Here is a 16396-nt window from a genome sequence, read left to right on the forward strand (position 1 = left end):
TGTAATGTGTTTGTACGTATCACCAGTTAAAAATTACTGCTATTCTGCTTAAGGTGGTGAGTCTCGTGTACAGTGTGTTATTACTTCCGCTATTCAGCACATACTTTCTTTCTTCTTTCCTTTGTCTATTTTTCTGTCTTCTTTCCTTTGGCAGTATTGTTTATATTTAAAATCAACATCATAACGATCAGGAATTTTAATTTTAATGGTTTAAAAATAAAAGGCATGTTTGTTAGTGTGTTTAAATATCACATTTATAGTTGACTAGGAACCTGAAATGATGTTTTCAGCATCTGATTCTTTTTGAGAAGCAAAAAATAATTTTTTTTTTTTTATATGAAACCCCAAACACGAGAGGTATTAAAACCTATAGTACTAAGTACCATGCTTGGGTTGGAGGTTGAGAACACGAAAGAATATTTGTTGACAATAGACTTGAACTTCTATAGATTGTAATTTTCAGGGAATCTGTATGAAGGAAGGTGGTGCAAGGAAATCTGAGGCTTATGCTGCACCAGCCAAAAAAAAAATTTCTGAATACCCTGAGAGAGAGAGAGAGAGAGAGAGAGAGAGAGAGAGAAAATTAGAAGGGAATCACCAAGAAACAGAAGAATGATGATATCCAGCTCAGGACCCTGGGTGTACCAAGCCCATACTCACCAGATGTGAGCCCATGGGGTAATGAAAAGTTGATTTTGTGAGTTGGACAGTAAATGGATGTTGGCTGGTGGCAGCACGTGTTTGGACTGTTTTGAAAGAGAGAGCGGGAATTATAGAAGCCAATTCAGAAGAACACTGCCCATGGAAATATCTGTAGAAAAGGCATGCAGCAGAAACAGTACGTCTATGAGACAGCGAGTGGAGAAACTCTGTTAGAGATAAGTCATTAATTAACCTAACTGCCCTCTTCTGAATGAAATCTAGAAGCCTGAGAGAGGTTTTGGGGCACCATCCCAAGGTGTGGGAACAATGTTCCATGGTAGGGCAAATTTGTGATTTATCCAGAGTTGAACAGCAGTTTGGAAGAAAAGTAACAAATAACACCAAGAGCGAAAGAGAAAACCAAGTTTTTTAGATGCAGAGGAAGCAATGTTTGCAATGTACTTGTGCCAAGACAGATTAGAAGTCAAGATAATCCCCAAAAGATATATATCACCTTGCCTAGAAATCGGAGTGTCACCAAAGGTAAGCATAGGAGCAGAAGAATCCTTTTTGCGAGTAATAAGACAAGACTGAGTTTTAGAAGGATTGAAATCAACTAAGTTGTCTTTGCCTCACTGGAGAATTACCTGGAGATTGGCATTTAAGGAATTGGTAACGGATATTACCATTAGCATTAGTAGAGGCATATGATGCAAGAAAGCAAGCTTATTCAGCATCAGCCAAAAAAAAAAAAAAAAACACCACTCCCATTTCACCCCTCCGTTCGCTCGAAATACCTGTCCAGTTGAGCCTTAAATTTGTTTAGGCTATCAACTTCAACAACAAGTGATGGAAGTCGGTTCCACCAACCAACCACCCGCTGGCCAAAGGCAAATTTCCGCACATCTATCCAACATCCGTCCTTCCTCAATTTGAATTTATGCCCTCTGAGCTGATTATTCTGAGCAAGATGAAGAATCCCATTGGCATTGAGCATGCTCAAACCATTCAAAGCCTTATACACCTCTATCAGATCACCTCGCCGGTGCCTAGTCTCCAGACTCTGTAATTTGCAAAACTTAAGCCTTTCTTCATAAGAGCAACCCTTTGTTCCATTCACTAATCTTGTTGCCCTTCTCTGTACCCGTTCCAGCAGCTCTACATCCTTCTTGAAATGAGGCCTCCAGACCTGTATACAGTACTCAAGATGTGGCCTAACCATTGCCTTATACAAGGGAATAATCACCTCCTTATCCCTGCTAGAAAAATTCCTGTATATCATTGACAAGACAACATGAGCTACTCTTGCAGCTCGTCTGCACTGTTCAGACGAGAAGTTGAAGTTGACTGGAAATCCTATCCATAGTTTTGCCAATGAAAGCAATGTGCTATCATCGGAAAAACTATGGATAGGATTTCCAGTCAATGGAAGAAGGTCATTAATATACAAGAGGAAAAGTGGGCGAAAGAACTGAACCTTGGGGGACACCGGCATTAGTAGAGAAGTTAGAAGACAGAAAGCCATCTACCATCACCCTCATTGAGCAATCAGAGAGAAAAACTGGATAACCAATTACAAAAAACAGTTGGCAAACCATAAGATGGAAGCTTGTTTAGAAGACCTTTTATGCCAAAAACGATCGAAAGCCTTTAAGATGTCAAGAGCAGCTACTTGCGTTTCACCAAACTTTTCCATTGAATTTTTCCATAAATAGGTAATGTAAGCCAGAATAGTGCCAGTGGATCGACACTGATGGAATCCTTATTGGCGATCATTGATCAGGCAGAAGGTTTCTAGATAGTTTAAGAGTTGGAATTAATTGATTTCTCCATTACTTTAAAGAGAGTAAAAGTAATTGCAATGGGATGATAATTAGGTGGAAGAGATCTGTCACCCTTTTTAGAAACTGGCTGGATATGAGCAAATTTCCAAGCAGAAGGAAAAACACCTTTGGAATAAGAAAGTGAAAAAAGGCTGCAAAGAACAAGAATAAGTTCAGGAGCACATGTTTTGAGAACATGTGGAGAAAAGCCATCAGGACCTGGAGCTTTCTTAGCATCAAGATTCATCAAAATCCTTCTGACATCCTTTTGATGGAAAACCACAGGAGGCATTGAATGGAGCATGTTGGGAATGGTGGGAGGTGTTTTACCAAGATCATTAATACATGAGTTGGAAGAAAAATGGGATGCTTGCAGGTCGGTTTTATCTTTGGCTGAAGTGACAACAGAATCATCTGGTTTTGACAGAGGTGGGAGCAGAGATGGGCAAAAGTTGTGGCCAGTAGCTTTGTCAAGAGACCAGAATGCTCGGATACCATTAGTGCAAGAAGCAAGTTTTCTACTCTTAGCCTGTTCAAAATCTAGTTTGGACTGATTAATAACTGCTTTACGTTACGAGTTTAGGTGTAGGCACAAAATGAAACTGAAGATTTGGAAACAAGCCAATTACGATATGCAACATTCTTCTTTTGAACAGCCTTAGCACGTTTATTGGAAAACCAAGGTTTAGATAAAGGACAAGATTTTAAAGTGGAGTATGGAATAAACGATTCCATTCCTACAAGAATAATTTTACTGACACGATCTGAGAAAATGTTGACATCAGAAGGTTTGAAACAGTAATCCGACCAAGGAAAAGAAGAAAAGAAACCTCTCAGGTCATCCCAATTTGCAATCTTTTAATGCCAAAAAACAACACGAGGTTGGGAATAGCCATGAGATAAAGGCTCCATTGGAGAAGAGACAATCACCAAGTTGTGATCTGAGGAGGGTAACGGACCACTCACTTCGACTGTGTAGTTAGAAGGGTTGTTTGTGAGAAAAAGATCAAGCGTGTTGGCTGTATGGTTAGAAACGTCCGGTATTCTTCTAGTTAAATGAACAATCTGTGCAAGGTCATTAGTAATTGTAAAAGCCTCAGCATCTCGATCAGCTGGGTCGGTGTGACTAGAAAACGGAAGCCAGCTGGAGTTGTAAACATGAAAATCACCAAGAAAAATTACCTCACTGCTAGGAAAGTTCGACTGGAAAAATGTAGTTGGGATAATGGTAGAGACAACGGATTAGCATTAGTAGAGGCATTTGATGCAAGAAAGCAAGCTTATGCAGCATCAGCCAAAAAAAAAAAAACTACTTCCACTTCACCCCTCTGTTCGTTCAAAATACCTGTCCAACTGAGCCATAAACTTATTTAGGCTATTAACTTCCACGACAAGGGATGGAAGTCTGTTCCACCAACCAACCACCCGCTGGCTAAAGGCAAATTTCCGCACGTCTATCCTACATCTGTCTTTCCTCAATTTGAATTTATGCCCTCTCAGGTGATTATTCTGAGCGAGAGAAAGAATCCCATCAGCATTGAGCATGCTTAAACCATTCAAGGCCTTATACACCTCTATCAGATCACCTCGCTGGTGTCTAGTCTCCAGACACTGTAATTTGCAAAACTTAAGCCTTTCTTCGTAAGAGCACCCCTTTGTTCCATTCACTAATCTTGTTGCCCTTCTCTGTACTCGTTCCAGCAGCTCTACATCCTTCTTGAAATGAGGCCTCCAGACCTGTATACAGTACTCTAGGTGTGGCCTGACCACTGCCTTATACAAGGGAATAATCACCTCCTTATCCCTGCTAGAAAAATTCCTATATATCATTGACAATACACCATGAGCTACTCTTGCAGCCCGTCTGCACTGCTCAGAGAACTTCATATCTGCCTGCACAACCACCCCCAGGTCCCTTTCATTCTCCACCACTGTCAGTGTAGTACCACAGAGTTGATACATTGCTCTGGGGTTGCTATTTCCCATGTGTAGTACTTTACATTTGTCAATATTAAACTTCATTTGCCACCTCTCAGCCCATCTGCTCAACCTTTCCAGATCCTGTTGCAGCAGCATAGTGTCAGTAGTGTCCTTGACAACCCTGCCTACCTTTGTACCGTCTGCAAACTTTGACATTAAGCTTGATATACCCTCATCAATATCATTTATGAATACAGAAAACAATAATGGACCCAACACTGAGCCCTGAGGGACTCCACTAATAACATTAGTCCACGACGAGCAGTGTCCATTGATTACTACTCTCTCTCTGTCTTCTCCCCCTCAGCCACCCCTTTATCCACAGCAGCAATTTGCCTCCAATGCCACACTGCTGCAATTTGTGCAGCAGTCTTCTATGTGCTACAGTATCAAAAGCCTTTCTAAGATCCAAGTATATAATATCAAAGTTATTCCCTGCATCCAGTTCCTTTGTGACTGCATCATAGTATCCAATCAAATTGGTCAAGCATGACTTCCCCTTAACAAAACCATGCTGTGTCCGAGCTATAGCTGAAGTCTTGGCTAAATGATCCTGCAGTGCTTCTTTAACTAGTGCCTCCATTAATTTTCCTGGAACAGAAGTTAAGCTCACAGGTCTGTAATTACTTGTGTCAGCCTTTGATCCTCCTTTGTGAATTGGGGTGACATTTGCACATCTCCAGTCTGTGGGTACCTCCCCTGAGTCCAAGGAAACTCTCATAATTATGGCTAAGGGTTTGCTTACTTCCTTTGCTGCCTCCTTTAATATAACTGGATAGATTCCATCCACCCCGGGTGCCTTTCTTGTGTTTATCTTCAACAATTTCTCCTCCACTTTACTCTCAGTTATTACAAGATTCTCTAGCTTACTGCTAGAGTTGAATACACCTCTGGCTTTACCCTCGCTAAATAACTCCTCATGTGTGAATGTCGATGCAAAATATTCATTTAGTTTGTTAGCTACCTGAGCAAGATCATCAACAGTTGACCCATCGATATCAAGTGGACCAATCTGATTCATCCCCTTCCTTCTAGAGTTAACATAAGTAAAGAACTCTTTGCTGTTTTTCTTTGCATCCCTTGCCAAACATTTCTCGTAATCTGCCTTCGCCTGCCTAACCTCCTTTGTAACTTGGTTACAGATCAACTTGTATCTATCATAGGCTTCTGTGTCATGTGTTAATAAGTTCTTTGAATGCTTCCCATTTTGCATTTGCTGTTGGTAACATCATCAGTTGGTCCCACTGTATAGAATTTAAATACTGTCTCAGTCCATCATAGTCGCCTTTACGAAAGCAATAACCCTTCCCTTTACCCCTAATGGTAGTTACCTCTTTGAGTAAATCCCACTTCAGCACACTGTGATCACGGCCACCTAGTGGTTCATATATCTGCAGATTCTTAATGCATGAAGAATCACTGCTGATAATCAAATCAAGAGTATTCCTCCCTCTAGTTGCCTCCCGAACATGCTGATGTAGAAAACAATCATCCAATAAATCCACAAAAGCCTTGCTAGTGTGTGAGTGACCAGCCCCCAAATTCCAGTCAATATCTGGGAAATTAAAATCTCCCATTATAAGACTCTCTGATTTACTGGCCCACTCTATTTCCCTGTACAGTTTCTTATTATACTCATCAGAATCATTAGGCCTATAGCACACTCCTACTCTCAATTTTGATCTCCCAATGCTTATGTCACACCAAACTGACTCGACACTGCACTGTCCAGTGATGTCCACTGGCTTCACTTCCTTGGATTTTATGTATTTCTTAACTAATAGCATAACCCCTCCTCCCTTCCTGTCCAGTCTATCCTTTCTGTAGATGTTGTACTCCCTAAATTCCAGTTCTGCATTCCTTATATCTGTGTGACACCACATCTCTGGTATCCCAACAATATCTGCCTTTGATGTTTTGAGCAATACCTCAAATTCATCAAATTTATTTACTAAACTCCTAGCATTGGTGTACACGCAAGTATACATGCACCTATTTCTATTCTTAGCACCCTAACACAACCCATGTGTTTACTTGTACCGCAATGACTTCTGGCAGTCTCTGAAATATCCTGCATCTTGTTTTTCAGGCTTCTGCTCATTCCAATAGAAGCAGTGCAAGGATCTCTTTCACCTCTGCCAGTGGCTACTGTATATATTCTGTCATAAAATGAAAGAGAAAATACTCCAAATAAAAAAAATATATTTATGCATTTATGTTGTCATTTTTATATACAATCCTTATCAAGGGCTGTTTAATCAATTTATTTAGAATACTCTAATATAGGCTGTTTAACAGATGTTTTGGAGAAGGCACTGTAGAAGTTTCTACTTTATGTTTGAGAAAATTACGGTTTTGTAAGATAGTAACATTCGCCAAACATATTTAATGTTAAATTGAGACAATGATAGCATACGTTGATGTCAAAAGATTAGACATAATATAATTGAAATAGTATAAGTTAAGAAAACAATGACAGAAATGAGAAATGTAAATAAGTATATTAGTGTGTGTGTGTGTGTGTGTGTGTGTGTGTGTGTGTGTGTGTGTGTGTGTGTGTGTGTGTGTGTGTGTGTGTGTGTGTGTGTGTGTGTGTGTTTGGTAGTTGTTGGCGCATAATCTTCTGTGGCCATAATGCACCTCCCAAGGTTTTTGCAGTACTTTGATCCAAGCCCGAGGCGGGAATCGAACCTGCAACCTTTGGGTTGCCATGTGTGTGTGTGAATATAAACTTTATACTAAATATAGAAATTTAGTATAATGTTTATTATACTATTAGAATAAAGAAAATTATAATGGAAAGTAAAACTGGAGAAAAGACATCAGTGGCTGCAAAGCATTACTTCTGCTACATGTTGTGGAAACATATTTTGAATATAAATGGGGAGATAAAGAGATGTGCTCCTAAAATAATTTAGAAAAATTGCCAATTAATTCAAATTTAGCAGTGTCTCCCCCTCCCCCGATGGCACTACAAATTATGTGAAATGTAACTATAAACTGAGACAAAAACTAATCAATGTGAAAACAACAGAAAAAAAAATTATTTTTGTCTTTGTGTAACACTAGTTCCTATAAGTGAAAAGTTAACTTCTTGCTGTTTTGTTTATGTGATTCTTTAGTTATGGAAACATATGGAAGGAGAAATAACTTATAGCAGTTACAGAAGCCAAAATTCTTTCTTTTATACAATTTGAAATCTTTCTCACAACCCAACAGATAATTTGATAACTCTTCTCTAAAACAAACAAACAATTACATGGGTTAGGTGAGTCAAGCAAAATATTGATAATAGCTATAGTTGAATAATTTGCTGTCTATCACAATAAAAAATGAAGAACATGGCCACAAGAGAATATCTCTATATATTTTAAATATTCCAAGGACAAGATGTAAAAATAACTTTTAATTAGGATTTCTAGAATTTTAACTAGAATTTCTTACCCTTTTAAATTCCTTAGAACAAAAGTTCCTGTACGCCTTCCTCCCTAGAACTTACAAACTGAATTCTTTAGCCAATATATATTCATGTGTATATAAATAGCATTGTTTTAACTGTTGAAAATAAAGATGTGTTCCTCAGAATTTCTTTGCAGGATAAAAACATAGTCGAAAATTCGACTGGAACAGCATAACTAAAAGCCATTCCTCCTTTTATTGCAAAACATACATTTTCACAACTAAATCAAATTACCAAAGACTGAATATTATTTATTATGTATAGAATGAATCACATACATAAATGGCAAGTATTTAACCTTTTGCTTATATTACCTAGTGTTAAACAAACACAAATATATTCTTTCTTTCTTTATATACATTAAACTAGTAGTATTAACAGTCATTATACCTTCCTTTTTTTCAGCTCCCTTCTTCTGTAAAACTTTTGTGACCAGGTGATTTGAATCTAAACATACAGTCCAGTAGTAATGCAAAAATTTGAAAACACTTATGTCATGTCCTATTACTTCCTATCTTTCAGGAAGCCAATTTATTTATCTTTCCTAGCAAAGCATACTTACCAAGTAACACAGTATCATACATAATTACGTTTCTTTAGCCAAAAAATAACAAACCAGGTATATCGAGAAGTTTTTAAAACAGATAAATATCCTCTGGGTATAAGGTAAGTTAAAAATGATCTACTTATGTTCATTTTTGGGATTTCTTTTCTTTTCTTAACATAAAATTTATATGATGTCCATGCTTTTATATATGCTATTTAATTTCTAAAATTCAAAGGCATCAAATACCTTTGGCAAATGTTACTATCTTATCTAACTTTAATTTTTCTTCTGCTTGAATGTAGATACTTCTCCATTACCTCTCCTATTTAACAACAAAATATTGCTTTCATCTCTAATTTTTAACATTATTTTTATTTTTTTTGTTTTTTATTTTTTTTTTTTTGGTTTTATAAAAACTAAGAATAGTCCAAAGCAATTAACAATTTTTTTCTTTTAAATTTTGAAACACTATGATTTTTGAGTCCATCAGCATAGCTGATAACTCTCCGGATTTATGACAGATAATTTCGTTTTTTCACATGATTTGACACTTATCCATCACACCATTGTAGTATAGTTGGTGACAAAGAGTTTCTCTCCTCTTTTTGCAAAATTTCAGGCTTTTTCTGTTTTTTTTTTTTTTTTGTTCTGAAAATTTTTTCTCTTTATTTTTGTTAACAAATTGACCATCAGATGCGCCATGGTAGTCCACGTTGCAAAATATAAATGCACCATGATAGCATTGTTCACTGTAATGCATGATATTACATTGAACTTTATGGTATAAAGTAATAAATAATATATTTCATTATTGTGACAAAAAAAAAAAAAAAAAAATTTATACGAAAGATTTTCCATACATTGCAAAATATGAAAACGATAACAAGCTTGATTTCTGTACTGTATGTCGGTACAATATTTCACTTTCAAGCAGCAGAAAACACAATGTAACCAGATTATTTATTATTATTATTATTATTACTCTTATATCATTTCTCCCTGATTGGGGGTTCCACCTCGTGATGGGTATTACTACCAAGTACACAGGGTGGTTGTTATGTCTGGTGTTACTGTTGGTCGAGGAACTTTCTGACTATTTCAGGATTGCGACTTTCTGGAGTTCCTTGTAGGTGTTCGCTGGGAGACCTATTGCTGCTAGGCTGTTATGTAGGGTCTTTGGCACCATACCTCTGGTTGACACAATGATCGGGATGGTTGTTACTTGTTGCATATGAAACATCTCTTTGATCTCCCGTCAGGTTCACGCACTTCCTGATTTTTTTCCCCATGGGTTTTCTGCAGATTTTAGATGTTTATTTTCCTATGGGAGCTCTCTTTGTATCGGCTTAGTCTCTTGCTGAGTGCAAGGAGGTTCTGCTTCAATGTGTCCAAGTACTCTCATATTCTCTGATTTTTTGTTTCATGTTTGCTGTGGATGCTGCCTCTCTTGAGGATGCTCTTCACTTTTCCAATTAATTTCTTACTCCTATTGCCCCTTTGGTACTGGGTCAATTTGCCTATCTTGACTCTTAATTCTTCTATCTTTTGCTGAAGTCTTCTTTCCCAGGCTAGTGGTTCCTTCTGTTTTCAGTTCTTCTGCTGCTGGTCTCTCGCTTGTCTCCCATTAATTCTCGTGGCTGCTACTGCAGCACAATACCCAGCTCTACAGATGGCCTCCAGTGTTTCACCATTGCTATCGAGGTAATGCAGTATTATGTGCTGATTGAGGTGGTCTCTCCACAAGGTTCTATTTGGCCTCTGCTTTGGTATCACGCGAGTCTTTGTGGAGTTTATTATTATTAGCCATATGGTGGAATGAAGCCTGTGGCTTACGCTGCACCAGCCAAAAAAAAATTCCTGAGTTATCCTTAGAGAGAGAGAGAGAGAGAGAGAGAAGTAGAAAGGAATCACCAAGAAAGAGAAGAATGATGATATCCAGCACAGGATCCTGGGTTTTCCAAGCCCATACTCACCAGATGCGAGCCCCTGGGGCCACTCTATACCATGCATAAAAATAAAAGCGAAAATAGATGTATTTCGTGGTGACTGTGATGTTTTACATGCTGAATATTTATTTGCATCTTTTGTCATGGAATATAGTCTTCCTCTGAGTTGTGCCAATATATGTTTTCCAATAGCAAAATAGCAAAAAAATGCAGTTGTGGAAGTACAAAACAACAATCATTGTTAGTGAAATTATACAGATAGGCGAAAGAAGTAGTAATTATTGCTGCAGATGTCAGTAATCAAAGTGATTCCAAGCTATTTCCCATTGTGATGATCAATTGGCTTAAAAAAAAAAAAGCATTCACATTAAAAGTAGCTTTCTCTTAGGTGTTGTGTTACAACATTAAACGTCTCCTTCTCAACAACCTCATAGCATACTAGGATTCCTTCAAAAAAATTGTATGGCACTTAATGTTGATATTGATAATATAATAAGTAGCCCTTGTTTTGCACTGGTCCAATTTGTGTCTATTTGCAATAGCGCTAGTCACTAACCACAAGGCCATGAATATTTATTTTTGTAATTTTTTTATAAATTGAAAGTTTAAAATCGTCAAACAAAATTTATCAATATCGTACTGTACTATGTATCATGCACCGTTCGCATGATCAAGGACAATCTGAGCAAATTGCAGATGAGAAACTCACCCACCTACATTCTTAACCAATCAGCAAATAGTGCGTCTGTATCATGGCCATTCAGAGACGAGAAAGCTTCCCAACCCCAGAGTAGCCACTTGTGGATGCAGGTGGTGGAGCATTTGGTTGGTTGTGTTTATGCCGTTTACATGTGTTGGAAATTTATTACACTAACTTTTTTTATTAATCATGCTATTTGTGATAGCCGTGTGCCATTTTTGACAATCCACTAGACAGTGTGTTACGTAATTAATAAAGTTTTTAATTTAATAGAATAAATAGGTGCTGTGTCTGGTAAAAAAATATTCAATGAATCTAGTGCAAACAAACATGTGAAAAAGGCACGTCAGTCTATCACATTGGAAGATAAGATGGAGATTATTCACAGGATGGAAGCTGGTGAAAGCGGCCCTAATGTGTGTAGGGTTATGAACATGCCTCCATCGACTATTACTACAATTACGAAGAATGCTGATAAAAATAAAACAATCAGTGCAAAGTGCTACCAGAGTATGTGCTACACAAGTTAGTTGCAGCAGAAGTAAGCTTTTAGAAAAAATGGAGCAATTGCTGACACTTTGGGTCAATGATTTGAACCAAAAAAACATTCTCTTAACCCAAATTGTAATAACTGAAAAGGCTAAGTTAATTTTTGAAGACTTAAAGAAAAAAGGTCAGTGCAATGAAATATTTTTGGCTATTAAGGGGTGGTTCATGAGATTTAAAGCAAGAACCAAATGCAAAAATGTGAAAATTAGCAGCGAGGCAGCAAGTGCAGATGCTAAGGCAGCTGCCGCATTCCCTGCAGAGTTTCAGGCCATAGTAGAGGAGGGTGAATATCCTTCAGATCTCATCTTCAGTGTTGATGAAATGATCCTTTATTGGAAAAAAATGCCCTCAAGAACCTTCATTGCTCATGAAGAAAGGTCAGCTCCTGGGTTTAAAGCATCAAAAGACAGACTGACACGTTTTATTGCGAGCAAATGTGTAAGGAAATTTAAAATTGAAGCCAATGTTGGTGTACAACTCTAAAACACCACCTGTATGAAAGGCTTAAACAAAGCCATGTTGCTTGTGTACTGGAAGTCAAACAAGAAGGCTTGGGTGACACAGCACATCTTCTTGGATTGCCATACCAACTATTTTTGCCCTACTGTCCTCAAATTCTGCAATGACAAAAATTTACCAACCAAGGCTATTCTTCTTTTGGACAATGTCCCTGGAAACATCCTACAAATCTGGGTGAAGTCAAAATGCCTCTTAAAGATAATGCAACATCGGTTTTGCAACCTATGGACCAGGGGTTAATAGCCACCTTTAAAGCTTACAGCAAACATTTACAGAAATGGTAAAAGCTTCAGACATGTCCATCATTACCATCAGAGAATATTGGCAATCTTTTGATATCTTAAAGGGCATCAATCACATTAACACAGCCTCGCAAGAAGTGACTGTCAATTGTCTAAATGGAGTGTGGCGTAAACTTCTCCCAGATTTCATACATGACTTCAGAGGATTCGAGCCAGAACAAAATGTTGTAAAAGACATCGGCAGGCTGGCACAAGAGGCAGGTTAGAAGAAGTTACAGTTGAAGACTGAACTCTTGAAAAGTCATGCAGAGACTCTTTCAAATGAAGACCTTGCAAAGAGTTAGCTGCAGAACTTAGCCAACAGCAGGAGGAAGAGAAAGAAGACCCTCCTCTAAAAATTATGAAGACCAGTGATGCACTGTAGATTCTTGCACGTGTATAGTCCCTCACTATCGAGCTCTGCAACATTGATCACAACTGGGAGAGGAGTGCCACAGTTAAAAGGGGTATCATATCAACCCTGAGCCCTTATTTTGGAATTCTTAAAGGAGGAAGAAATCTAGGCAATCAACACTTGCTTCTTTCTTCAAAAAAAGGCAACCTTCTCAACCACGGCCTTCAACAGAAGATCCTCAATCAAGACCTACAAAAGCTAACTAAAACTTCGGCATTATGCCACTGTCAAAATGTTTTATGTATACTAAATACTATTAATTTATTTTTTATTTATTATACTGTATTTATGTAGGTTAAAAATAAAACACCTTTTTTTAATTAAAAAAGTTTATTTCTGAGCTTTAAATACTCCAGTATAGAAAAGGGTAGGTAAAATGTTTGGTGCCTGGAACCTAACCCTGTGATTTCCCATTGACTCCATTATATAAAAGGTTCCATTTGCCCTCATACCCCGGGAACCTAACCCTAGCATTAATCGAGGGCTACATGTACTTGATACTCTAGTATTTAGATATACCTGTTATGGTAGGTCTAAAAACCAGAGTAACAAGAGCATTAAAAAAGGCAATGGGTGTCTTTTAATGGTGGTAATGGGCTTTCCTTTGTTATCTTATTAATTTGTACCCTTAAAAGGGAGCTACATTCCTTCTTATGAAAGTGGATGAATACTTTATAGACATTTACTGCTATCTATCTATCTACAGAGAAGTGCTAAAATGAAATATATATTTAAACACTTTAAAATGATGCATGCCAAAAAAAAAAAAAAAAAGATTTTTAAGAATGTGTGTACTCGTCTACTGTCTTTGGTTAAATGTGTAGCTAGACTGGTAGAACAGTGGCAACCTTTAATCTGTCGAAAAAATAAGTGGCTAGAAGTGGAGAGAAAAGCGATATGAGCACTTTTCAGAATTATCAAATCAAAAAGTACAACGGCGATCACTAGTGAGTAGCACTGACACATCTTTAAATTCAGTTCAAAAGTTTTGAAAGAAAAAACTAATTGATGAACTCAAGAAAATTATCTTAATTGCAGACAGACTTCTATTAAAAGCAATCCTGAATAGACCAAGCAAACTAATAATTCTAGGCATCCTCACTCACGCAGAAAGTCTGTTCATGTTTCTCTCTTCTGGCTTGAATAAAGCAATTTGCTTATTTCTTTTAAATGTTATGAAAACACTTGAAAATCAGAATGTGATTCTTCAATCTATTGTACTTCACATGCATGTACTGATGTTATTACTTCTAGATCGGTTGAAGAATGTTATGCACAAATTTATTTTACCAGAAGGATGAGTCTGTCTAAGACATATATACTTCCAAGGTCGTGGAGAGTCTAAAAAGAGGGAAAATTCTGTTCTTTTGCTCAGTGAAGAAATACTTTATGGTTGCATGTGACAGCATAGTGTAGGAGTTCCCATTGAAAAATTCTGATGGTGATAAGTGCTGAGGTAACATAAGTTCCATCAGTTGGCAGTGCATCATTTTAAATTTTTTTGTGGATAAGCTACTAGTATTTCTTGGTATCTTTAAAAATAAGAAAATATTATTATTATTAGCCGTATGGTGCAAGGAAGCCTGAGGCTTATGCTGCACCAGTCAAAAAAAAAAAAAATTTTCTGTATTACCCCGAGAGCGAGAGAGAGAAGTAGAAGGGAATCACCAAGAAAAAGAAGAATGATGATATCCAGCTCAGGACCCTGGGTGTGCCAAGCCCATACTAACCAGATGTGAGCCCCTGGTTAAATAGAAGAAGCACTAGATGTTTCGCAGCATCAGTTCTGGCAGTATTAGTTTGAGAATCTGAACATTGTCATTACATTTAAAAGAAACAAGAAAATTGCTTTATTCAAGCTAGATACTATTATGAAAGATGAAACAACTGATTTACAATGGTCCTTGGTTGGGATAAATTTTTACATAGTCTGTTCTTGGGGAACTCATAAGTGCACAGGGAAGCTTGAAATATAAGAAATTATCCCAGGTCCTCATAGCAGTACTGCTGATTGATCAGAGAATATTTATCTAGGTGAAAAGAAAAAAATAACTGAATTCAGTGTTATTTCTTGTGAAACTTTGAAAATGCTCTTACCAGCGAAGCCTGAACAGCAGTGCCATTGTTATAAACAGTGGCACTGAACAGTGTTATTATTATTGCTGCTCTTATGTTATTTCTCCCTGATTTGAGGTTCCACCTCATGACGGGTATTGCTACCTAGTACACAGGGTGGTTATTGTCATGTCTGGTGTTACTGCTGGTCGAGGAACTATCTGACTAATCCTATATGTGTTCAGGATTGCAACTTTCTGGAGTTCTTTGTAGGTGTTCACTGGGAGGCCTATTGCTGCTAGGCTGTTATGTGGGGGTCTTTGGCACCATACCTTGGTTGACACGAAGATCGGGATGGTTGTAACTTTTTGCATATGCCACATCTCTTTGATCTCCTGTCTTAGGTTTGTGAACTTCCTGATTTTTTCCCCATGGGTTTTCTGCAGGTTTGCAGTGTTGGGTACCGCTATGTCAATCAGATAGGTAGCCTTTTCCTTCTTGTCCACAAGGGTTATGTCAAGTCTGTTTTGCGGGATTGTCTTATCCGTTATTATGGCGCTGTCCCAGAGTACAGCTTGTGGGTTGGGGTTTCTAGTACTGCATGGGGTTTGTACTTGTGGTACAGTACGCTTACTTCGATCAACTAGTATTTCCTTGCTAGTGTCTGATGTATTATCCTGGGTGATCACCTTGCATCCCACGGTGATGTGTTGGATTGTTTCTGAGACCAGGTGGCATCTTCGACATGTGTCATCGAAACTCCGGGCTCCTTGGCGATGTATTTTCTAAAGTTCCTGGCGTTGATTACCTGGTCTTGGATGACGGATATGAATCTTTCGATCTCGGGTAAGAGCGTCCCACTCGTGAGCCATGCATTGGAACCAATTTTATCTATGTGATCTAGATGGAGATCATTGTAGTGTCTGTCATGGAGTGTCTTCTCTGCCCATTTTTCTAGCTTCGTTTGTACCTCCTGGTTGAGAGGGGACTCCTCGCTTAGGTTGAGTGGGGTATACCGCTTGTCTGTCTTCCTTATGGCCTGGTGGAGTGGTGCTCTGTGTTTCTGGAAGTAATCCTTGAGGTTAGCAATCACTGTTCTCTGTTGTTCGATGAGATCTATCAGGCTCCTTCCTCCTTTCCAAGCAATTGTCAGGGGCTGACTTCGGGTGGTGTTGGTGGCTCTTGGTTATCATTGTCCTTATCTTCCTCATGATATCCTCCGGCTTGGTGTTAGTACAATCTATGACCCAGAAGGAGAGTTTGCACTGGGACTGCATAGGTGTTTATGGCTTTAACTGTGTTCTGTGTTCCCTCCATTCAGCTTTGCTTTCAGTAGGCTTCAGAGTTTCTGATGGTATTTTTGGTCAGGCATGCCTTAATTTCCTTGTGCTGTAACTGCTGAGCCTGCATCATCTCCAAGTATTTGTAGGCCTCTCCCTCTGCCATGGCTTTGAACTCTTTACCAGTCTGCAGCTGGTG

At 38.2% G+C, this 16396-nt stretch overlaps 1 protein-coding gene across 2 annotated transcripts in view; it reads left to right on the forward strand.

Annotated features, from left to right (window-relative positions):
- The window catches only part of IntS3 (integrator complex subunit 3), a 1056838-nt gene that overhangs the window by 992866 nt on the left and 47576 nt on the right, over positions 1 to 16396 (forward strand). The gene's annotated exons all lie outside the window — the stretch shown is intronic.

The sequence above is a fragment of the Mastigoproctus giganteus genome, chromosome 2 (assembly GCF_048544385.1).
Source record: "Mastigoproctus giganteus isolate SK-2022 chromosome 2, ASM4854438v1, whole genome shotgun sequence".
Lineage (NCBI taxonomy): Eukaryota > Metazoa > Arthropoda > Arachnida > Uropygi > Thelyphonidae > Mastigoproctus > Mastigoproctus giganteus.